Consider the following 25798-nt stretch of genomic DNA (forward strand, 5'->3'; position numbering starts at 1 on the left):
CGAGGTGTTAGAACGCATGAATGTCGAATGACAATTAATAAAAAATATAAAAACACAAAAAACCGCATATCTTGGTCACATTGTGAGGCATGAAAAATATAAGCTTCTGCAAACAATTATCCAAACAAAAATCGTTGGGAGAAGACCGAGAGGGCGACGGGAAACATCATGGCTCAAAAACATTCAAGACTGGACTGGACACCATAATGAAAGAACTCTTCTGAATGCCGCCAAAAACAGAAACCTATATATAAATTAATAAACTGATTTGTTAAATATACCAAATTATCATTATGTAATTGTATGATCGCTAAAACCCGAATACGGAATGACAAATAAAGAAGAAGATGTGCTAGTAGCTAATTGCAGGGATAGTGGTGTAGGGTATCACATGGTCGGCTCCGTCCGACTATAGCATTGGCTTACTTCTTTTAAATTGTCGTTGAAAAATATACTAAAAACAATGTGATAGAGGCATTTTACAACAATGGTATGTTCTGAAGTGTTGTGTATTACATTCCAGCGAATAGTTTTGCAATAGAAAACATTAAGAAAAATTTGACAGTTTTGGAGATATGGTGCATAATGTATACAAATTATGGATTTTTTAGATATATTATAAAATTTGAGGCAATAAATGTAGTTTTCCGAGTTCATTATTTCGCCAAATATTTTATAATTGCCCTTATCTACAAATTTGCTTCAGAGATCAGAAGAAGATTTGCATTAGTTTCGGAGATAGAGACCCGAATTGCTTCAAAAAGTCATTATTTAACCATGTAAGCTGGATCTGACACAACAAAACCCATCTAAAGGTTTTTGTCGTTTGGGTCTCTACTTTAAAAAAATCCTCAGTTAAAATTGTTTGCACAAAATTACTTTAAAAACGTTGCACAGTGTAATTATACTAAACATTTTACCAATTTTCACACAAAAGTTTTGGTCCACTTAACCCGCTAAATATTATATGATCATCATGTTAAACTGCAAGCTTCGTCTTTGTTTTAGACTTGAACCTCTCTTAAAACTTCGCAGCGATCAGACCATCGCACAGTGATCAAAACCACTGATCTAGCGGCGCGAAATTAATAACTTGCAAACGAATTGAGATATGTTTCTGAAATTTTGCACAAACTAAGCCGAATATGAACAATATCGGCCGAATATGAACAATATCGGCTAATGTTTTGGTATAGCCCCCATATAACGGTACCTCACAATTTTCGGTATTTTGAGGATTTAAGCCATATTTTTATACCCTCAGCATTTATGCTAACGAGGGTATATACAATTTCATACGGGCAAAATGTGCCTCACCGAAATAATGGTTTTAGACCCCAAGTATGTTTGGACGAAATGTGTTTCAGACAATTTGGAGTCGATTGAGCAATGTCCGTCTGTCTGTCTGGCTGGCTGTAGCGCCCGATAACTCTCGAACGGATGAACTGATTCCGTTTAAATGTTGGCTTTCGCAATATTTTTGCCCAAACTTAGTTTAAGTTCGAAGATGGGCAATATCGGTCCACTCCTTCCGGTACCTCCCCCACAAAAGTTCGAAAATGTTCGGGAAATTTGTGCGCACGATAACTCTTGAAGGTAGTAACCGATTTGGTCCATACTTTGCCCATCGTAAAATGTGTACCAGACTTAGATAATGTTTCAATATAGACTCAATCGGCTTACTTCTTCGGGTACTTCCCACACAAAATTTCGGAAAAGTTCAGTTTAGGGCCATCTATCGAATCGCTCTGATTCTTCTGAGAAAATAGCCTGAAAGTTGCCCAAACCCCTATGACACCGTGTGAGGTGGTTGGAGCGCAAGATAAATCTAGAACGGATCTGCCGATTCGGTACAAAATTTGGCCTTCGTAACATTTTGTCCAAACATATTACACGTTTGAAGATAAGCCATATCGGTCCACTACTTCAGGTACCTCCCCCACAAAAGTTCAAAAATGTTCGGAAAATTTGTTCATACTGTAACTCTTGAAGGAAGTGGCCGAATTGGTCCATACTTTACACATCCTTATATATCTACTAGATATAGATCAGGTTCAAATATGGACTAGATTTGTCCACTTCATCCGGTACCTTCCACACAAAATTTTGGATAAGTTCACTTTAAGACCTGCTATCAAATCACTTTGATTTTTGTTGAATCAACTTGCGTTCGCTGCCTCCATTACGATTGAAAACGTTTTTTCAGGGGCAAGTACATACTTCTTGAGCAAACATCCTGAAGGGTGTAACAACCCCATATGGCACCATATGTAGTGGCTGGAGATCCACTTCCATAATGGTCAATGTAGATCCATTTCTTTTAGTATCTCCTCCGCAAAACTTTTGATCTCTAATCCTAATAAACATATTTGTCGGTTCAAATTCCCAAAATTTAAAAAAAAACCCTGAATACAACCCCTAAAAATTGTTTCAATATATAAAGGCTGAGGGTATATCTCTGTCGGCAAAGCCGACTGATACTTTTTTACTTGTTTTCATAGTAAATTAGCTGTAATTTGGTATTTCCTAGTGGTCGCAAAATATTTCAACCAAAAATTGTGGACATATGTACCTTTAGGCCCCAACCTTTTTTTTATAATTTAAATTACACCCTCCGCTATCAATTAAAAATAAATGTTGTTTAGTTTTTATTACAAATTTATTTAACATTTAAACAAATATGAAGTCAATTTTTTATAATTTGATGCAGCAAAATTTCTTGTATTTGATAGTGAATAACTGAGTGAATATTTACAACAACAAAAAAGTAAAAACTAAATGTTAGTCAGCAGAGTGTCTGTAATCGATACAATGGAAAATAATTCGCAATTTTATAGTTTGATTTTTTGCCTTTCGCGTCACTAGATCAGTTGTTTCGACCAGTGTGCATCGTTGCGACCTAGGATGAAAATAGGATGAACATTTTGTTTTTGGTCCACTTCACCCCCTAAATATTTCACGATCATCACCAATAAAAATAGGTGTCTATTCTGAACGGAACCCAAACTCCGTACAAAATTTTGTGACGATTGGTCCATAATTGCGGCCTGAAGTTTGATTATAATTTTTAATTGACGGACTGTAACGTGGTTTTGTCGTCGGCTGGGGTAAGCTCAGTCGAGTCCAGGTTCTCCATAACGACCTCCTAAACCTTACGAAATGAGAAGACTAGTATTCTCCCTTTCCTGGGGGCTAAATTGGGGATTTATTGAATAAACACTAATTTACAATCTACTTGTGTTTAAATGCGATAAGAATGAATTCAATGGGTATATATTTAGATTAATAGTTTGCGTAAGGATTATGCAGACTCGCTGGGATTTGGCAGCTGAGGAGCTCGTGTTGAGTTACCGGCTTCTTCTACGAGGGAAACGGTGTTGTTTGTGTTTGGCTGTAGATGATCGGGATGACGATGAATTCGGTGTTCGGCTACACATGATAGGGAAGACGATGAATTCAGTGTTCGGCTGCAGATGTTCGGGACCACGAGATATTAGGAGTTCGGCTTTCGATGTTCGGGACCACGATGTATTCAGAGTTCGGCTGCAGATGTTCGGGACCACGAGGTATTCGGAGTTTGGCTGTCGATGTTCGGGTGTTAGTGCTAATGTGTGCTAAGTACGAATTAGCTGACCCGAAGGCACTGTGGAACAGATGGCACGAATGCCCTGTGGAACAGCTGGCACGAATGCCCTGTGGAACGGCTGGCACGAATGCCCTGTGAACAGCTAACCCGAAGGCCCTGTGGAACTGCTGGCACGAATGCCCTGTGAAATGCATCAACCACCACAACTTAGTGTGGTAGCTTCAACAAATAATTTCCAACACTGTTACACCAGGGGTAAGTTGGCGGATTTAGAACAGTATTATGCTCCAACCCGTGTAGCAAACTCCTTGCAGTGGTAAGCTCCCCATTCTCAAGCAATTCTGGAATACTTTAGTGGCCTGGAGTACAGAGTGAATGAGAATTATTCGCAGTGCGCGTCATAATGGTTACGGCGAAATTGCACTGGAATTGATTTTTCCGTTGCGTTACATGTTATAATCCAACAGGTAGATAGATGTAATGTAGTGGTTGCTGCCTATTGAATGTCTGTTCAGTATGTTTGCAGTGTATCCGCTGGTATTGTGTTGCAGGTATTGTGTTGTTGTACTATGTATGTACGTGATAGTATTGTCACGTTACAGGACGAACACACATCTCAAAATCGCTTTATCCATCTAGATAATTTTGGAGGGTCTACGACAAGTATTTCGCAGTCTTACATGCATTTTCGGAGATTGCAGAGAATAAATATAATTATTTTGATGTTATTGTTGTAATTTAAAATAGAATAATAATTCAAATGCTATTGTATTTCGAATTAGTATTTTCTTCAAATGATTATTGAATTTTGTTTGTGATTGAATTTGTATAAATAACATTAAATGAACATACTTTTAATGTTATTCCGGTTTAATGGAATTTTGCATAACTGCAAAGAAAAAGGAAGAATTGTTTATTAAATAAAGATTGTTGTACAAAATTGCATCATTTATATAATAAAATATATTCTGATAATATAATTTCTACGTTTGCCAAAAAAATAACAAAGCAAAAGGACAAATTTATTTTTTTTTTCTTTTTGTGAAATAATCTAATTTTAATGACAAAATGTATTTTACGAGCTTTTTTGTGGTTACCCTAAGGAAATAGAAACACAATTTGCTCTGTGATTTCTTATTGTTGCTAAGAAAATAAATTTCAAGTAAACCACAAGGAGTTATACGATAAATTCTGGGTTCTTTGTCATAATGACATTAAAAATAACAGCAACGACTAATGAATCAAAAATAATGATAAAATCCCTGAATACCAAATGAATAAAACAAAAAAAAAAAAAAATATTACAATTATTCTTTGACTTGATATGCATATTTTGCTAATTACTAAAAACCCTAAAAAAGGCCAAAAAGTAATTATCTTTTTTTTTCTCACATTATAATATGCTGTTAATTTTAGACCCGCGAGTAAGTTCGTTAGCAAAAGTTGATGTTGTCTTCCACTTCATTTCTTTGTGTCCCGAAATAATTTCACAATAAAAAGAGGTAAAAGTGAACCAGTTGGTTATCTGTATACCCTTAGCCTATGACTGTTAAACAAGAACCAGAATTTTCTTTGTTTATCATGGGAGTTTTCACTCGCTTTAATGTTATTTAAAAAAAAATAATATAAAAACCATTCAGATAACAAACGGCAAGCAATTGAAGTCCAGGAATTAAGAAGGATTTGAATGGAGGTATGACATATATGTACATATCAAAATTATATAGTAGGCAAACTTCTGATTCATATTGAACTGGAAATATTAAATTCCAAGTTAAACTAAAGGTAAGGTCACACTATGCAAATATTTGCTCCAGCGACCGGCAGTATGAGCTTTCTGAGAGCAAGTTTGGAAAAATGTTTAAGCAAATTTTGAAATCTTCTTGAAACTAGCCATTTTAGAATATGGCGGCAGGGTATTTGAAACTTTTTGGCCATTATCTCAGGAATTATGGACTTGTGCAAGAAAATAATTGTACCGTCATAAACTGAACCGCAAGCACTACTTGCTGAAAAAATTCAAATTCAAAAATTCAACTGCACTTTTTCCGAAGTTTGTGTGCTAGGTACCCGAAGAAGTGGACTGATATTGTCTATACTGGAAGCCGATCAGTATCTGGAAGGAACAATACGATGTGCAAAGTTTGGACCAAATCGATTGCTCCCTTCGAGAGTTATCGTGCGCACCAGCTAGGCAGACGGACGGACATGGCTAAATCGACTCCAAATTGTCTGAAACGAATTTTGTCCAAACATTCTTGGGGTCTGAAAACATTATTTCGATGAGGCACATTTTTGTATATACCCTCGTTAGACTAAAGCAGCATCCGGCAAAAAGGGACACAAGCGCCCTTAATGAGAATAACAACAGAACAACCACCACTCAGTCTTCGTTCAGAAGTCAATGAAGAAGGTTCTGCTGTCGCTTGTTTCAATGATCTTTAGTTTTAGCAATGCATTAGCGCACACGCTGTTTGTGGAGAGAGCGAGAGAGAGTCGTATGCGTGAGGCCGCAAACAATGTGTTTGTATTAGTGCCGATACCTGGACTAAAGGTTGAGTGTATAAAAAGCTCTCCTCAGGTCTACAACAACAATTGGAGAAAGCATAGCTGTTATGGCATGGGCGCATTGGTTTGTAATGGGTAAAGTTGTGTGTGTGAACAATGTAACGCTCATTTAGAGCAAAAGTGCACACATGGCCTGACCTTGTCTTATACAACCAGTCAGTTCTGTAGTATTGACCTAATGTGCACACAACGCTGACAACAAGCGGCTATGTGTGTCTGTCCGTCCTTCTGTGCATCTAAAGTTTAGATGGCCACATTTGGCGCGGGGGTGCCGATGATTTTCGGCAATTTACACGCACACGACCCGAATGCACAGAAAGAGCGTACAAAGGGAACAAATGTTTTGATTTGTTATTGTTTTATAGCTTGCGTGAATACAAACTTACTAACACACTGTTATAAGTTGCCAATATTTTGAATACATTCACATTTTCTCCGTTCTCTTTTTGGTCATGCTTGATCTAAACCAGTGTTCATCAGCAACAACAAATTCAACCGCTGCGTTTGTGTTGGGCACACACATGAGATTATCTATCCCTCTCTAGATAAACATCGTGTGCGTTAATTCACTGCTAAAACAAAGAAGATGATCGGTGGTGAGAGCGACGTTCAAACTCACCACAATTGAGATTGTGTGTGTTCACACAGACACGGCTCGCGAGCCCAGTGCCCAGCCAACAATTTTTGCCGATGGCTCTGATATCAGATTTTTTCCCGAGATTTCGTAATCTTTCTTTCCGATTATTTTCCGAGTGCTCTGCACAATCACGAAAGGGAAATTTTGATTTGTTTTCTTTCCGATTAGTTTCCGAGTACCCTACACATAATCTGAAAGAATTTTTGATCTGTGTATTTTTCTCGCGAGCAAAAATCCCGAACTCTGGTTGAGAGTTGATTGTATACAAACAAAGCCAGCGGCAAGGGAAATTTCTTTGCTTTGTTTGCATGCTGTACCTTGTTTTTTAGTTATTTCGCAGCAGCTAAGTGAGTAAGACGTAGCGGAACAAATTATTGTGTGTTTTAAAACAAATTAAAATTGGAAGTTTGCATACACATTTTGTAAAAAACTGTTTATAATAACAAATATTGTTAATTCTATTTTAGATACGCCAAATAAAGAACAACATTGTGATGACACATGGAAACTTTATTAGGAAAAGTTGTGTTTTATAATTTTGCAAACACACAATATCAGCGGGCAGCTGCAATGAATACTATTAAATCCAACTTGTGAAGATGATGAAATAAAGAATAAAAAAATATAAATCACCGGAATTTTTTCCGATTTTCGGATAAAACCTTACGAAAATATTCAGATTTTTATACCCTATACCACAATGTGGAAAAGGGTATAATAAGTTTGTTTTCCCAAAAATTCATGTAACGCCGCGAAATATTCGTCGTAGACCCCTCATGTGGTATACCAAACTTCATATCTCGACGAGATAAAGCGATTTAGCTATGTGTGTCCGTCCGTCCGTCCGTCTGTCTGTCCATTAAAAATTGTAATCAAGCTACAGGCCGCAATTATGGACCGATTGTCACGAAATTTAGTATGAAGGTCGGGGTTGTACCAGAATAGAACTGATTAGTTTTTGGCGATGATCGTGAAATGTTAAAGGGATGAAATGGACCAAAAACAAAATTTTTGGTCGATTTTGTAGCCGCTCTGTAGGTCGCAATAATAGTTCGATCGGCGCGAAATTTTAAACAAAGGTTAAGTTTATGATGGAGAAGGCGCGTGCAAACCAACATGAATATCAGATAATATTTAGCGGGTTAAATGGACCAAAACTTTTGTGTGAAAATTGGTAAAATTTGTAATGTACAGGTTATATCTTTATCCATGGAGGAAAGATATTGCAAATCTATAGTGGTATAGGGTATCACATGGTCGGCCTGTCCGACTATAGCCTGCTCTTACTTGTTTTCCATATATCGGATAAAATATCCGATAATCTTCCGATTTTTTTCCGAATATCGGATCAAACATCCGATAATCTTCCGATTTTTTTTTCCGAATATCGGATCAAACATCCGATAATCTTCCGATTTTTTACCGAATATCGGATCAAACATCCGATAATCTTCCGATTTTTTTCCGAATATCGGATCAAACATCCGATTTTTTTCCGAATATCGGATCAAACATCCGATAATTTTCCCATTTTTTTCCGAATATCGGATCAAACATCCGATAATCTTCCGAATTTTTTCCGATTTTCGAATGTTCCTTCCGAGTTTTTTCCGAAATTGTGCAGATAATCGAAAATTCCCTTAAAATTTCCCTTTTTTTCATTCGAGTTTTTTTGCGAATTCGTTCAGAATTCGGAAAGAAACTCTAATATTCCTTCCGATTTTTTTCCGATAAAACTTTCCGAATTCGTGGGCACCTTCACACAATTTTGTTCCGATTTATGAACGAATTCGACATCAGAATCGCATACTTGTGCAGAGTTTCGTTCCGAATTCGGAAAAAAATCGGAAAAAATTGTTAGCTGGGTGGTGATTAACACTGATCTAAACCATTGATGCTCAAAATAAAAAAGAGAGTAAAGTAGTGAGAGAATCACAAGAAAGTTTGTGTCAGCATTCAGTGGTTGCTAGACATGTGACCAGTAAACATGTGGCGTGTGTATGCGGTATTGTTCAGTGTCCCCACTAAAATTATGCGTATATCCATGCACATGTTTACTTGTCGGCTGCTCAACGACGACTGATTGTTATTCTCACATACGTTAACGTATATGGATGATCTTGGCTGATCTACAGGTCACAATTTTGAACGCATTAGGGGGTTGATGGCAATATCAGAAAGGACGAGGCCTATTGATTTTGGTGGTGCTCTGATAATATTCATGGGCCGGAATGGAGAAACAGGCAACGTTTTATTCTTATGCGAATATCTCCTATTCCAAAAGAAAAGCTTGTCAATGGAAGAAGAAAACATCACCTTCAAAATGCACAGTGGATCCACTTGTATGGGGAAAAAGGCCAAAAATATTTCCAGTGTAAATAGTGTAAACATCAAGATTGTTTTAAGAAACCATGAGCGTAGCATTCTCCCATCTTCCACCTTTGGAGGGGGTATACGGTATGAATTGTTTTATGCTGTTAATACAAAATGTCAAGAACAAATGTACCGATTATCTTTGGATGCAAAAATAGCAGAAGCATTAGTCTGCGACCCACCATTTAAAGTCTGGCAATAGATGGCAGCTCATATTAGTACTGGGTAATCTTAAATCCATGACTTATATTGGAAAATTACACTGTGCAACACTGAAAATGCAAACAACTTCTAATGGGCATTTTCTGATAGTACATATCGACACCTCCAAATAATAGTATGCTAAGTCTAAAAAGTGAGTTTTGCAGGAGAAGCTCTCAAAGTTTGGAAATTTTTTTGAACTTCAGTACTATGCTAAGTCAATATTTGTTTATAACTTCTGTTCGGATTGTCCGATCATTACCAAAATTAGACAGAATTTAAGTTAAAGGACGTTCGACACCTCCAAATAATAGTTTGCTAATTCTGAAAAGCGAGTTTTGCAGGACAAGCTCTAAAAGTTTGGAAATTTCTTTGACCTTCAGTACTATGCTAAGTAAATATTTGTTAATAACTTCTGTTCGGATTGTCCGATCATTACCAAAATTTGACAGAATTTAAGTTAAAGGACGTTAAATATAAAAATGTAAAGAACTTGAAAACATGCTAAGTCGACTTAGCATACTATTATTTGGAGGCGTCGATATTGAGACTACAAAAACCTTAGTTGGGCTTTGTGTTGTTAGATCGGGTTTGGATTTTATGGCCTTATCTAAACCAAGTTAAAGTCATATATTTGGATAAAATAGTACTGGGATTAGATTCTTAACACTATGAGCCATTTAAAAACAAAATCATTTCAACCTGGCAACGCTTCATGGCCACATACCGGGCTGTCAAAGATATTGCATCTTACATTCTAAAATTGTATAAAAATCTATCAAACGAAGGACAATTGTTTCGCTCAACAATTAAAAACCGCTAACATAATAAACAGTTTTTTAATGGATAACACGTGTGGAGGTATGTTAATTAATACTCTGATTAAGAATTAAAAAAAAAGTTCGATTTGGTAAGGGATATTTGATGTAGGCTTGTGGTGTATTTTTTGTGTAGTTTCTATGGTAGTTTATATGGTATTTGGAATAGAACTGTCGGTATTGCGACGTATTCGCGAAACTATATATATGTGGTAGAAGGTAATAGTGAGTACTATATGTGTAGAAAATTGTATCCCGTATGGATCCGTAAACTTATAGAAAAATACTTACAGATAGCGTGACACTTAACAATTTCAATATTTTTTAAGTATTGGGCTTTGCTGGGAGTGGGACTTGTCAATATGACACAGGTTGCCAAATTTGATAGTTATCTTAATCGAGTTATACAAAGCATTGAAATCTTTTATGTTCAAGATCTCTTAATTTAGTAAAGAATCTACAGTCAAAGTTTTATCAAATTCGGTCCAGCATTTCAGAGGATTTATATTTCGTACATCATGGCAGACCTGAATAATTTTCTATAAATATCTAGATATATATACCTGCACCGATCAGAACCAAAATTTCCGGACGTGATTCTAAATTTAACAGGATTTACCGTATCAAATGTTAAAGCGATTGGATGCAAATTGTGACCTTAGTGCGCCTTAAATATAAAATCGGTTGAAGCATATATATGAAAGCTATACCTATATCTGAACCGATTCCTTCCAAATTTTGCAGATGTATTTTTATGCTAATTATAAACATTGGGCCTAAATTTGAAAGGTCATGCAGCTTCCAGTGACTTGTTGCATCAAAAACTTCCCATTGGGCCCATAGTGTATTGTTGAAATATTTATCAAATTGTAGTTGTAAACTATTCTAGAAAGAACGCCATAGAAGCATTTTACAACAACGAAATGTTTTGAAGAGTTGTGTATTACATTCCAGCGAATATTTTTCTCAAAGATAACATTAAGAAAAATTTATCAATTTTGGAGATACGCTGCGAAATATATACAAATTATGGAATTTTTAGATATATTATAATATTTGAGGCGATAAATACAGTTTTTCGAGTTCATTATTCCTCCAAATATTTTCTTCCTGTTCTTATCTACGAATTTGGTGCGGTGGTCAAAACAAGATTCGTATTGGTTTCAGAGATACAGCCCCGATTTGCGTTAAAAAGTCGATATTTAACCATGTTTAGATTGGGCCATAAAATCTGAACCCGATCTAAGAATACAAAACCCAAATATCGCTTTTGTCTATTGGTCCCGTACTTTCAGAAAATTCTTGACAGAAGTTTTTTGCATGCGATTAGCTCAAAAATGTGGCACAGTGTTATTTCCGAGGTGGGCACTGATGGGCATCTGACTACAACCTTAGGTCAAATTTAAATATATGATCGATTTGGCATTACAAAATACACTAAGAAAACACAGATCTAACGGGAATTCCAAAACAAAACGTTAAAGCACTATTGTACTATAATATGGAGGGTATAATTAAGTTTGCCATTCCGTTTGTAACACATGGAAATATTAATCGGAGACCCTATAAAGTATATATATTCTTGATCAGTATAAAATTCTAAGTCGATATAACAACGTCCGTCTGCTGAAATCAAGATATAGCTCGCAATTTTTAAGATATAGCTTTGTAATTTGGTACAGAAGTTTATCTTACTCCTAGGATGTTTGGTATTGATAATGGGCTATATCGGTCCACCTTTTCATATAGCCTTTATACAACTGTACCACCGATTTTCGGTATTTTGAAGGTTTTAGTTTCATTATCATATAGAAATGGCTGACATTTGATACTTAGTCTTCGTATAGCCCAGATAGAACGATACCTCCCGATTTGCGGTATTTTGAAGGTTGTGGCCTCAATATTCCTCCGAAATAGCTGAAATTCTCTGTTTAGTCTTCGTAGGTGGTATAAAACATTCCCCCAGAAATGTGTTGGTATAGGTACACGCTTTAATATAGCCCCTAGAGAACGGTACCTCCCGATTTTCGGTATTTTGTTGGCAATGGCCCCCATAGAACGGTACCTCCCGATTTTCGCTATTTTAAAGGTTTTAGTCTCAATATTCCTCCGAAATGGCTGAAATTGGGTAGTTAGTCTTCGTTGGGGGTGCAAAACTTTTCACCTGAAATTTAAAGGTGTAGGTCAACGTCTTCATATTGCTCCCATAGAAGTGTACCTCCCGATTTTCATTATTTTGAAGGTTGTGGCCTCAATATTCCATTGGTATTTAGTCTTCGTTGGTGGTATAAGATTTTCCCACAGGTCCACGACTTCATATAGCGGCCATAGAACGGTATCTCCCGAATTTCGGTACTTGGAAAATTAACCATATTGTTTTTCCGAAATTACTGGAATTTAGTTTTTAGTCTTCTTCATAAACGAAAGGAAACTGATTGTTCAGTTTTACTTCAATACAGGTGGAGAATATAACAAGTTTGGCAGGGCCGAACTTAACGCCGTTCGTAAAAAAAATTAAGCTATTACCTCCTCCTTCAAAATCCATTTTAATATTTTGCAATCTTTATTTTACTATAACAAATGTATTGCTGTCTCATTTTGAACTTCTTGAATAACTACTTAGTGTCAGAAAAGGAGATCGAAATTCTATTAATGCTTGTTAACACTAATGCTACTACTTACGACTATCGCGTGGGCAGACACTTTCTCTGGCCTATGCAGACACTTCGATTGTTTAGGTTCATTTAAGGCGTGTACAACCTTGAACTAATATAAGACATTAGTCGATCTGATGCTTATATGGTACGGTGGTGCAGTGGTAAGCATGTTCGCTTTGCATTCTTAATGTCATGGGTTTGATTCCCAGGTCAGGCAATATCACATTTTTAAAATGACAAACTTAATGTAGACGACAATTTGAACTAAGAATAGTTCTTTAAAAACGTATGTATGTACTTTGGAAAAATAATTTGAATAATAAAAAAATAAAAATTAAAAGAATAACAACAAAGAAAAATTAAACAAGTAAAAAGTGTCAGTCGGCTTTGCCGACAGATATATAACCTCAGCCAATGTGAAGTGAAACTTTCACCTACGGTATTAAAGGTCTCTTCAGAATTTTGAGACCCTTTTTGGACATCTGAACTTGCCGACAAAAATGTGGATTAGGAATTAACTGCACTAAGACACAAATGTTGAACCTTTGTGGGGGCGGTACCCTTAGGGATGACCGATATGGGCCATTTTAGAAGTTAAACTAAATTTTGACAAAACATTAGGAGATCCAAAGTTTGGACCAAATTGGTTGTCCCATTCAAGTGATATCGTCCTAGCAATTTAGTGACATTTTTTAAATATTGGGGAAGTTGTGGACCGGTATTGCCCCATGAAACTAAGTTTGGATATAATATGACGAAGACTAAATGTTGGACCAAATCGGTTGAACAGTTCGAGAATTATCGTGCTCTCCGACATGCACATATGGTGACATAGGGATTTTTTACATCTTTCGGGCTGTTTTCCTAAGAAATATGGACATACCCCTGAAAAAACTTTTACCGTCTTAATGGAGGTAGCGAATGCAAATAACTTCAACAAAAATCAAAATGATTCGAGAGCAGGTCTTAAAGTGAATTTATCCGAAATTGTGTGTGAGAGGTACCAGAAGGAGTAGACAAATATAGAACATATTCGAACCTGATCTATATCTGGTAGATATATTAGGATGTGCAAAGTATGGATTACATCGGTCACTCCCTTCAAGAGTTGTGGTGCGCACAATTTTTCCGAACATTTTTGAACTTTTGTGGGGGAGGTACCTGAAGGAGTGGACCGATATGGCTTATCTTCGAATTTAAACTATGTTTGGACAAAATATTATGAAGGCCAAATTTTGGACCGAATCGGCAGATCGGTTCGAGATTTATCTTGCGCTCCAACCACTACACACGGTGTCATAGGGGTTCTTGTTTTGCACCTTTCAGACTATTTTCTCAGGAAGTATGGACTTGCCCCTTATGAAACTTGCACCGTCGTATGGGGGACAGCGAATACAAGATGCTACAATAAATATCAAAGCGATTCGAGAGCAGGTCCTAAACTGAACTTTTCCGAAATTTTGTGTGGGAGGTACCCGAAAGAGTGGGCCGATTGAGTCCATATTTAAACTTCATCTAAGTCTGGTAGAACTTTTACGATGTACAAAGTGTGGGCCAAATCGGGTTCTCCCTTCAAGAGTTATCATGCGCACAAATTTTCCGAACAATTTCGAACTTTTGTGGGGGAGGTACCGGAAGGAGTGGACCGATATAACCCATCTTCGAACTTAAACTAAGTTTGGGCAAAATATTACGAAAGTCAAATTTTGAACCGAATCGGTGGATCCGTTCGAGAGTTATCGTGCACACCAGCCAGCCAGACAGACAGACGGACGGACATGGCTAAATCAACTCCAAATTGTCTGAAACACATTTCGTCCAAACATACTTGGGGTCTAAAACCATTATTTCGATGAGGCACATTTTGCCCGTATGAAAGTGTATATACCCTCATTAGCATAAATGCTGAGGGTATAAAAAGAACACATTTATATATTGGCTAACTTACATATGTATAAAATCACATACATAAATATGTATTCATAAATATTTGCCAAAACTAGCAAAAACGTCATCAACTGTACAAAAATTCGCTACTGTCGCCGATTGGCGTTGGTATACATAAATATTCATCCCCATTAAAAAGAATACTCTTCTCAGTTCTTTGTTATTGTTTGTATTGTCGTTCATTGAATTCAATTTGTGGCTGTGTGTGAGTATTTAACAAGCAGAAAAAAACACGTGTTGGCAAAACAACCAGCGCTTTCTTAGCTACATCAAAAGATGTTCAAGAACATTGTTTTAGTTTGCACTAAACCACAGTCAAGTGTGGATGAAAAAAAGAAGTGTGTTTGGTGTTTTCAACTTTAAAAACTGTGATGTGTTTAACATGAAAAGAAAATGTAAATATTATTTTTTAGGTGTTCATGTGTTCTTTTAAGGGAATTTTCATTTATATTTTTCTTGTAAATCAATAGAAAATCTAAAGATAAGTGGAATGGCGAAGGAACTGTTACCATTGGCCAACGAAGCATCTCTCACTTAGAAAAAGAAAATGTTGTATAGTTTTCTGTCCAACGGCGAACGTTAAAGGTAAGCTAATGTTTAGAAAGGAAACCGGATAAATTACTAAAAATTGTTTTATGGTGTTCAATTTTGCTTTTTCAAAAAAGTCTGGCTTAATCCCATTGTTGTTGTTTTAATATTTTAAAACAACTATTTTATTAGTGGAAAAGATTTGGCATTGCTCGCCAAGGGGTAAGGCAGGGAATACTATAGTTTCGATCCACGCCACTGGATCTCATCAGTTCCCTTGTTTCTTGTTTGTGGATATTCTCCACCGAAGTTATTTTTCAATAACTTCTTCAACAAGAAACTTTTTATACCCAAACATCAATCGTCAGCTCGAAGTATAAAGGTAAGCAAAGAAAAAAGTTCAATGAGAAGTTTTTCCTTGGCAACCTCATACAACTCCGACGAAAGTGTCTGCGAAAATAATTCAAACCTCTTCCACTTGTATGTGTCGTCGAATTTCGACGAATGCACACACCAAAATTTGGTTGGTCTGCTTTACAGCAAAAACACTTTCGCAGACACTTTCGTCGGAGTTGTATGAGGTTGCCAAGAAAAACTTCTCATTGAACTTTTTTCTTTGCTTACCTTTATACTTCGAGCTGACGATTGATGTTTGGGTATAAAAAGTTTCTTGTTGAAGAAGTTATTGAAAAATAACTTCGGTGGAGAATATCCACAAAGAAGAAACAAGGGAACTGATGAGATCCAGTGGCGTGGATCGAAACTATAGTATTCCCTGCCTTACCCCTTGGCGAGCAATGCCAAATCTTTTCCACTAATAAAATAGTTGTTTTAAAATATTAAAACAACAACAATGGGATTAAGCCAGACTATTTTGAAAAAACAAAATTGCAAACGCTATCCCAATAAAAAAACGTCACAATGCTTCAAGGTGTTCAATTTTGCTTACAGATGACAACGCTCAAAAAGATAATTAACTTCGCTGAAAGTTAGTACGAAGTGTTTAATAATGTGAAATGAAAATTCAAATATTGCTTAAATTATTTGTTGTAGTTTTTATGTGTTCGTTTATTTACTTTTCTTTTTAAATTTCATGTATAGTTGCAATGGAGATAAAAAATAGAAAATCAGTTGAATTACGGAGACTGTCCGTGGCCAATGAAGCACTACTCCCTTAAGAAAAAAATGCTGTATCCTAACATCGTGGACGTACACAGGGGATGACTCAGCGGCAAAAGTTGGAGGTAAGTTATATAATAATAATAATTATTCCACAAACATCCCATACGGGACAAGGGAGACTTCTCTCATATCAATGAATGCACCCCGATTCATATTAGCTCAATGATATGGGACCTACTGCTTATTGCCGAGTCCGAACGGCGTGTCCTAAGACACCACTTGTAGAGACGTTTTACATGGCTGGAATACTCAGGAAATGTCGCCAACATTACTGAGGGGTATTTTGCCACCGTTTAAAATTGCTCGATGTTGTTTGACCGGGGAATCGAACCCACGACCTTCAACGTGCAAGGCGGGCGTGTATACCATGGAAAAGAGTGCCAAAAATAGTTCTAATCGAGCTACCGCCTCCAAATTTTAAACGTAGGTTTATAACAAGACAAAAAGATAGAAAACCATTTTTAGTGGATGTAGGTCCATATTTGGGTATAGCTCCCATAGAAAGGTACCGCCCGATTTGTGGTATTTTGACGATTTTGGCCAAATTAACCAACCGATTTGGATGTTATTTTGCATTTTGAGTTTTGAGTGAATAAACTACCTCCTTGCAAAAAATATTCAATATAGGTCCACGTTTAGGTATAGCCGCCATATAAATGTACCCTCAGATATTCGGTATTTTGAAAATTTTAGCGAAATTTTCCAACTGATTTAGCTGTACTTTGGCATTTTGAGTTCTGAGTGAACCAAATACCTCCATGCAAAAAATGGTCAATATCGGTTTACGTTTAGGTATAGCTCCCATATAAACGTACCTCCCGATTTTCGAAATTTTGACGATTTTACCCACATTTTCCAACCGATTTGGCTGTAATTTTGCATTTTGAGTTCTGAGTGAGCAAAATACCTCCTTGCCAAAAATGTTCAGTATAGTTCAAAGTTTAGGTATATAAATATAAGTTTCATTTTGAAAATTTAACATTTACCTCTCCAATTTTTTATAATTTTACACATAACCTACGAATGCTTTGCGGATGTATTTTTCGTTTTTTAGGCCTCACATACAAATCACAACTTCTTCGACTTAACTTGGCGTATAACCGCTGTAAATTTACAAAAATAAGGCTGGATGTTACAAATTTGATATGTTTAGAGAATATTTATTTCAATCGCAATAACATTTGTCGGCATCAATTTTTCGATTTTTGTCCACGGGCGGAACCACTGTGCGGTGGCACGGTGTTTAGAAAACCATTCAATTTGTTACCAATTTGTTTACTGTTTCAATTTTACTTACAGATGACAACGTCCAATACTATCATTAATGTGCTTAATACCTGAGGTATTAAATATGACTTGTTGTATTAATGGTCAAAACTAATTGCAATAAAATGAAATAAACATATTCAGCATTGACTTCATTTTTGTTCATTACCTGAGTATGAAATGACTTCATAACATGAATGAAATCCTACGTTGTATCAATGAAATTTGTCATTGATTTTGAACCAACGTAAGGCTTCATTGCATAAATGAAGAAGTGTCATTACAATAATGAAAGTATTTCATTGCATTAATGAAAAAGTTTCATTGCATCAATTAAGGAGTTTCATTGTATTAACGGAAATGTTTTATTGCGTCAATGATGAAGTTTATTGCATCAATGAAGGAGTTTAATTGCATGAACGAAAATGTTTCATTGCATCAATAAAGGAGTTTCATTGCATCAATAAAGGAGTTTCATTGCATTAATGAAAAAGTTTCATTGCATTAATGAACAATTTCGTTAATTTACTTCAATGAAACTTTTTTTCATTTCTTCAATGAAGGCCTACGTTGGCTCAAAATCAATGACAAATTTCATTGATACAACGTAGGATTTCATTCATATTACGTAGCTTTTTCTTTCAGTGTATGTGTGGGTAAAACATTGAATGTTATATAAACAAGTAAAAAAGTATCAGTCGGCACTGCCGACAGAGATATACCCTCAGCCTGTGTATATTGAAACAATTTTTTTCCCCAAAATACGTATGTATTTAGAAATTTTTGTTGGCTTGAACAGACAAAAATTTTGATTAGGATTAAAGATCAAAAGTTTTGCGGAGGAGATACTAAAAGGAATGGATCGACATTGACTGTTATGGATGTGGATCTCCAGCCACAACATATGGTGCCATAAGGGGTTTTTTTGTGTGGGAGGTACCGGATGGAGTGGACAAATATAGTCCATATTTGAACCTGATCTATATCTGGTAGACATTATGAGAATGTGTAAAGTATGGACCAAATCGGTCACTCCAATCAAGAGTTACCGTACGAACAATTTTTCCGAACATTTTTGAACTTTTGTGGGGAAGGTACCTGAAGGAGTGGACCGATATGGCTTATCTTCAAACTTAAACTATGTTTGGACAAAATATTACTAAGGAAATATTTTGGACCGAATCGGCAGATCCGTTCGAGAGTTATCTTGCGCTCCAATCACCTCACACGGTGTCATAGGGTTTTTTTTTGCAACTTTCATGCTATTTTCTCAGGAAGTATGGTCTTGCCCTGATGAAACTTGTACCGTCGTATGAAGGGCAGTGAATACAAGTTGCTAAAACAAAAATCAAAGCGATTCGAGAGATGGCCCTAAACTGAACTTTTCCGAAATTTTGTGTGGGAGGTACCCGAAGGAGTGGACCTATTGAGACTATATTGGAACCTCATATTACTCTGGAAGAAAGTTTACGCTATACAAAGTATGGACCAAATCGGTCACTCCCTTCAAGAGTTATCGTGCGCACTAACTTTCCGAACATTTTCGAACTTTTGTGTGGGAGGTATCGGAAGGAGTGAACCGATGTAGCTCATCTTCGAACTTAAACTAAGTTTGGGCAAAATATTACGAAAGCCGAAATTTGAACCGAATCGGTTCATCCGTTCGAGAGTTATCGTGCGCTCCAGCCAGCAGGACAGACAGACAGACGGACGGACATGGCTAGATCGACTCCAAATTGTCTAAAACACATTTCGTCCAAACATACTTGGGGTCTAAAACCATTATTTCGATGAGGCACATTTTCATCGTATCAGCCTAAAGGCTGAGGGTATAAAAATTGTAATGCTATAATTGTAGATTTAAACATAAATTCAATTCCGAAAACTTAAATTGTTTTAAAAAAAGTATTCTGATTGATTTTCCAGAATTGTACATTGCAATACAATACTTTGTTGTTGTATTGATTGATTTGTATACACATGTACGTACAAACATGTGTGTACATTTTAATGACTTCAGTGTTTTTTTTTTTTTGATAATTAAACATAAAAACATTCAATATTAATTTTCATGTTATTGTATTTACTCTCACTTCTGCTATAGTTATGTTTTTTTTTCTTCATTTCTTTAATGCGATTTGTTTGTTTATTTTTACATGGTTTTTTATTTTATTTTCATCTGACAGTAGCAGCAGTCAATGTTCATCTAACACGAACGAACTGATAAAGTTAACAACATTACATTTCATTGGCAATGTGTGGCATCAGCAGCAACGCCACAACCATCATCACCAATGACGCAGGCACCGCACCGTCAACGAACGAACGTATGAATGAACCATAGAGGGAGGAGCAGCATTAACCATAATCATCATCATGCGCTACCACAAGAGTAACCAAGCAACTAACAAAACCAATGCCAGAAAGTGGCAAAATCATTGTTTAGTGAAAGTTCTGTCTGCTGTGGATGCTTTTCCTCCTCCTCTTCTTATTTTTTGTATTTAGCCATGCAAAAATAATAATAATAATAATATTTTTCTTTACAACTTCAAATACGTTTAGGTGTGTTTTGTTGCGTTAATAGTTTACATTTTATTCACAACGAAGTGTGAAAACATCATTGAATATTCAATGGAATTTTAAATTGATTAAAAACAAAATGTGTAAAGAAAAATGTGTAATAAAGAAGTAGGTACTTTAGAAGGGTATCTGAAATACGGTCTGGTATTAGTATCCAACGCAACAACATCCAATGAGAATTGGCTGTCATTAACTCCAACAGGACATATGTACTTTTATTTGTCTCTTTTGTTGGGGTAATAATATATATTTTTCCAACTTTAGTTATATAACTCAAAAACAAAGTAAAAAAGTATCAGTCGGCATTCCCGATAGATGTATACCCTCAGCATATGTGAATTGAAACACCTTTTTCCAAACAAAAAAAAAAATATATGTATTCAGGGGTCTTCAGAATTTTTGGCTTATGAACTTGCCGACAAAGATATGGTATCTCAAAAGTTTAGCGGGGGAGGTACCTAAAGGAAGGGACCGACATAGTCCATTTTGCAAGTGTGTCTTATTTTGGGAGCCATTCCTCTCGATAGGACCATTATATTAGGATACATGGACTTGCCCACAAAAACATCATATCGCTCTAAACAGGGCTACTAGGAGTACCTTCGGTAAAAATTTCCCAACGATTCTCGCACATACCCTTAACCTCATCTAATCAATAATGTTGACCAATTGTTTGGGTAGTACCCTAAGGAATGAACCCACGGTGCTCTTGAAGCAACTTTAAATGGAAGGTGCTTACATCTGGGAAGTTTTTGCGGATTCTGAAACTATAATGTTCATAGATAAAAATATAAAAAAACCAAAAACAAAAAAAATCGCCGGAGCGCTTTTGAAATAAATCGCCATTCAAGTTGACATTTTTAAGGGTTTTTTAGGTTTTCACGATTTTGCATGGAAACCGCAGGTTCTATCAGAATTAGACTAAAGAAAATTTTGTAGCTATGAAAATTTTGTACAAGACTGACCCTTACGGTATTTTCTCAGTTTTTGAGATATAGGAGTTCAAATTAGGACAATGCATTGACTGTATCGCTACCATATAAAACAATGTCATACATTGTGCGCCTTAACTACCTAGAAGTGAAAACCACTTACACCTGGGAAGTTTTTGCGGATTTTGAAACAGTAATGTTTATAGGTGAGAAAATCCAAAAACAAGAAAAAATCGCTGGAGGGATTTTTAAATAAATCGCAGTCAAAGTTCACATTTTTAGGTTTTTTTAGGTTTTCATGAGTTTGCTCGGAAATCGCAAGTCCTATAAAAATGGGACTAAGAAAATGTTGTAGCAGTGAAAATTCTGTGCAAGATTGACCTGCAAAATATTTTCATAGGTTTTACCGTTTTTGGGATATAGAAGTTCAGATCAATCATTCAGATTTTTTTCTCAGGTCTTCAGGATTTTGTTTGAAACCCGCAAGTCCTATCGGAATGGGAACATGTTGTTGCTGTTGAATGCATACTACTGGGAAGTTTTTGCAGATTCTGAATCTACAATATTCATAGATGAGAAAAATAAAAAAATCGACGAAGGGATTTTTAAATAAATCGCGGCCAAACTCATATTTTTGGGGTTTTTTAGGTTTATAGGAGTTTGCTTGGGGGTGACGTAGGGGATGGAAGATACCAAGGAACGGTCCTGACCGGTTTTAACATGGCAAAGCCCAGGATTTATCTTGGTCCCTCTTTCATCTCAAGTGGACACTGACCTCCCCGTGGTGTCACCTGGGGAACTGCCTTTAACACCCGTTAAAAGTAGTGAGCTAACATGTGCCGCGCGTTCACCCATAAGAACGTTAAAAACTTGGGTTTGGGCGTCGGGTTAGTAACCCTCCCCTAGAAAAAATAGCCTACTATGAAAAAACGAAAGAAAGAAAAGCAAATCCCTCAAAAGTTGACGACCCCGCAAACGTTTTAAGGATCATGATCTGCGAATCTGCACCTGGAATGTTCGCACTCTTTATAGAGAAGGTGCAGTTTACGCATTGGCAGATGTACTTGAAAAGTACAAGGCCGCCATTACTGCCATACAGGAAATACGATGGAACGGGAAAGGCGTCAAAACAACACCTAAAGGTGACGCACTGTATTATGGCTGCCATGACACAAAGTATGAGTTTGGTTGCGGATTTGTAGTTGGTCGGAGGTTAAAACATCTGGTCTGCAGCTTCACCCCAGTGAATGAAAGACTTGCTGCAATTCGAATAAAAGCTAAATTCTTTAACATTAGCTTTATTTGCGCTCATGCTCCCACTGATGAAAAGGACGAACACACCAAAGATATATTTTACGAGCGCTTAGAAGAAACATATGACCGTTGCCCTGCCCATGACATTAAAATCATTCTAGGCGATTTTAATGCCAAAATTGGAAAGGAGAATATCTTTGGCCCAACAGTCGGGAAATTCAGTCTCCACAGTGAAACATCTGACAATGGTATGAGGCTGATAGACTTTGCAGCTGCAAAAAACATGGTAGTTAGCAGTACCAGATTTAATCATCTCGATATTCATAAGGGCACCTGGCTGTCTCCAAATCAAAGAACAAGTAATCAAATTGATCATGTTGTGATAGATGGAAGGTTCCGAGGTGCAAACATTGATTCGGATGGATGGATTCCAGAGACCTCCACAAAAGAATCCATGGTATGATTAGTTGTGCCGTGCTGCCACCGAAAAGAAAAGTGCGGCATATAGGGCTACTTTACAATCTGTAGCAACGCGTAGGGCACGAGAGAGATACAGGGAGAAAAGGAGAGAGGAGAAACGTCTTTTCCGCAAGAAAAAGAGTGAGATGGAAAAGTGGGAGTGTGAAAAAATCGAGATGTACAGGAGCCAGAATGAAGTCCGAAAATTCTACCAAAGAGTCAAGCATCAAACTGATGGCTTTGGTACAGGCACATCCTACTGTAGAGACCAGCAAGGCAATTTGGTAACTGATACAGATAGTGTACTCATGATATGGAAAGAACATTTTTCAAAACTAATAGTATCCAATAGCAGCGAAGACGACGAAGATACCATAGTCCCAATCCCAGAAAATGGTATTGAATGTATACCGCCCAGCCAAGATGAGACAGCAATAAATCGGATGAAGAATAATAAGGCAGCAGGAGCCGATGGCTTACCAGCCGAGCTGTTCAAAACCGGAGGCGACACGCTGATAAGGTGTATTCATCAGCTAGTAAGCACCATCTGGCAGGAAGAACGAGTACCCGACGATTGGAACCTGAGTATCCTGTGCCCCGTCCACAAGAAGGGAGATAAAACTGTATGCTCTAACCATAGGGGCATACGTCTACTCCCTATTGCCTACAAGATCGTGTAAGGGATATTGTGCGAACGACTAAAGTCTATGGTCAACGAGATAATTGGACCTGGCAAGTCTACCATTGACCAGATATTTACCCCGCGGCAAATCCTGGAGAAGACCCAAGAGATGCACCTTTTTGTCGATTATAAAGCAGCCTTCGACAGCCCGCTGCCTTCAAATTGAGTTTGGTATCTCCGCAAAGTTCATCCGCCTTTGTAAAATAACTTTAACTGACACGAGGTCCTCAGTTAAAATAGGAAAGAACCTCTCCGAAGAGTTTGGTACCAAAAGAGGTTTCAGACAAGGAGACAGCCTTTCGTGTGATCTCTTCAACATCCTGCTAGAAAAGGTTATACGAGAGGCAAACGTCAGTGGCACAATCTACACCAATAGTCACATGTTACTTGCTTATGCTGATGATATAGACATCATGGGCCGATCAGTAAAAGAAGTAACTGATACCTTTATGAAGGTCGAAGGAGAATCTGCTAAAGAGGGTCTGGCGGTAAACGGTGAGAAGACCAAGTTGATGGTGTCGACGCGCAGTGCGTCTATTGAGCTCGGACCGACTGTGGAAGTTGGTTCCTATAATATTGAGGTAGTAAAAGACTTCGTCTACCTCGGCACCTCCGTAAACACAACAAACGACCTCAGTTGTGAAATAAAAGAAGAATTGTATTGGCCAACAGATGCTACTTTGGTTTAAGTAAGCAGTTTAAAAACAAAGCCACATCTCGTCAAACAAAAATAACGCTCTACAAAACACTTATACTACCCGTGCTGATGTATGGCTCCGAAGCCTGGGTACTTGCGCAAGCAGACATGGCAGTGTTTGGTGTGTTTGAGAGAAAAATTCTTCGAAAGATCTACGGACCAATCTGCGTTGACGGTGAATATCGACGTCGCATGAACCACGAGCTGTATCTGCTATACAACGACATCAATATTGTTAAACGTATCGAGATGCAGCGATTACTTTGGCTACGCCATATCATAAGAATGGGCGATGATGAACCCGCTAAAAGGCGTATAAATACGGACCGCTTGGCGGTGCACGCAGAATTGGCAGGCCAAGGAATAGATGGCGCAAACAAGTGGATGATGAGTTGAAATGGTGAGAGTGCGAAGCAACAAATAGAGAGAAATTGAGATCTTTTCTTAGTTCGGCCTATGGAACAAATGTTCTGTAATGGGCCAGCTAAGTAAGTAAGGAGTTTGCTTGGAAACGGCAAGTCTTATTGAAACGGGACTAGAGAAAAGGTTGTATCATTGAAAATTCTCTACAACATTTTCTTGACTACCATTTCGATATGACTTGCCGTTTCCAAGCAAAATCCTGAAAACCAAAAAAAAAAAAAAACATAAAAATTTGAACTTTGAAAATAAATCAAAAATCCCTCCTGCGATTTTTTCTTGTTTTTGGATATTTCTCATCTACGGACATTGCTGTTCTAGAATCCGTAAAAACTTTCGAGGTGTAAGCGGTTTTCATTTGAAGTTAATTAAGGCTGTGCGACCTACACTGCACGGTGCGGTGTTTTATGAGTGCATTATCCCAATTTGATGTCCTATATCTCAAAAATGGTTAAACCTAGGAAAAGTCATAAAGGCCAGTCTTGTAGACAATTAGCACAGCTGCAACATTTTCTCTACTCCCATTTCGATGGGACTTGCGGTTTTTACGCAAACTTTCGAAAGCCTAAAACCCCTAAAAATATGAGCTTTGACCGCGATTTATTTAAAAAGCGCTCTAGCGATTTTTATTATTATTTTTTTTGTTCTCATATATGAACATTGTAGTTTCAGAATCCGCGAAAACTTCCCCGGTCTAAGCACCTTTTATTTAAAGTTTGTTCAGGCGTACGCACAGTGGAAAAAATACCTACATATCTAGCGCGCCAAAAGTCAAAAAAATCACATACGCCAATTTAAAAATGATTGTTGCAGTATTAATCTAAGGTGTCCACAGAATGCAAAGGCATTTAAAATAATTTGTTTTGCATCAGTCTAGGCGGAATAACGGTCCGTTTTTGGTTGACATTTTTTGAACTAGTTTTCATAATATAGTTTAGTAGTAAATTTGTGATCGTCGCATGCACTCTTCCTACAAAGTAATTTTAAAGCTTTATTGAATTTAATATTTCG

The 25798-nt window shown here is 37.0% G+C and overlaps 1 protein-coding gene across 1 annotated transcript in view; it reads right to left on the reverse strand.

Moving 5' to 3' along the window:
- Nucleotides 1–4434: 4434 nt before the first annotated feature.
- Nucleotides 4435–25798, reverse strand: part of LOC141389530 (uncharacterized) — a 1388168-nt gene continuing 1366804 nt past the window's right edge. The window contains exon 7 of the mRNA XM_073961143.1: nt 4435–4475. The gene's annotated coding sequence lies outside the window, so the exon portion shown is untranslated. The remainder of the gene's footprint in view (nt 4476–25798) is intronic.

Source organism: Musca autumnalis, unplaced genomic scaffold, assembly GCF_047663935.1.
Source record: "Musca autumnalis isolate F117 unplaced genomic scaffold, ASM4766393v1 scaffold_1, whole genome shotgun sequence".
Taxonomy (NCBI): domain Eukaryota; kingdom Metazoa; phylum Arthropoda; class Insecta; order Diptera; family Muscidae; genus Musca; species Musca autumnalis.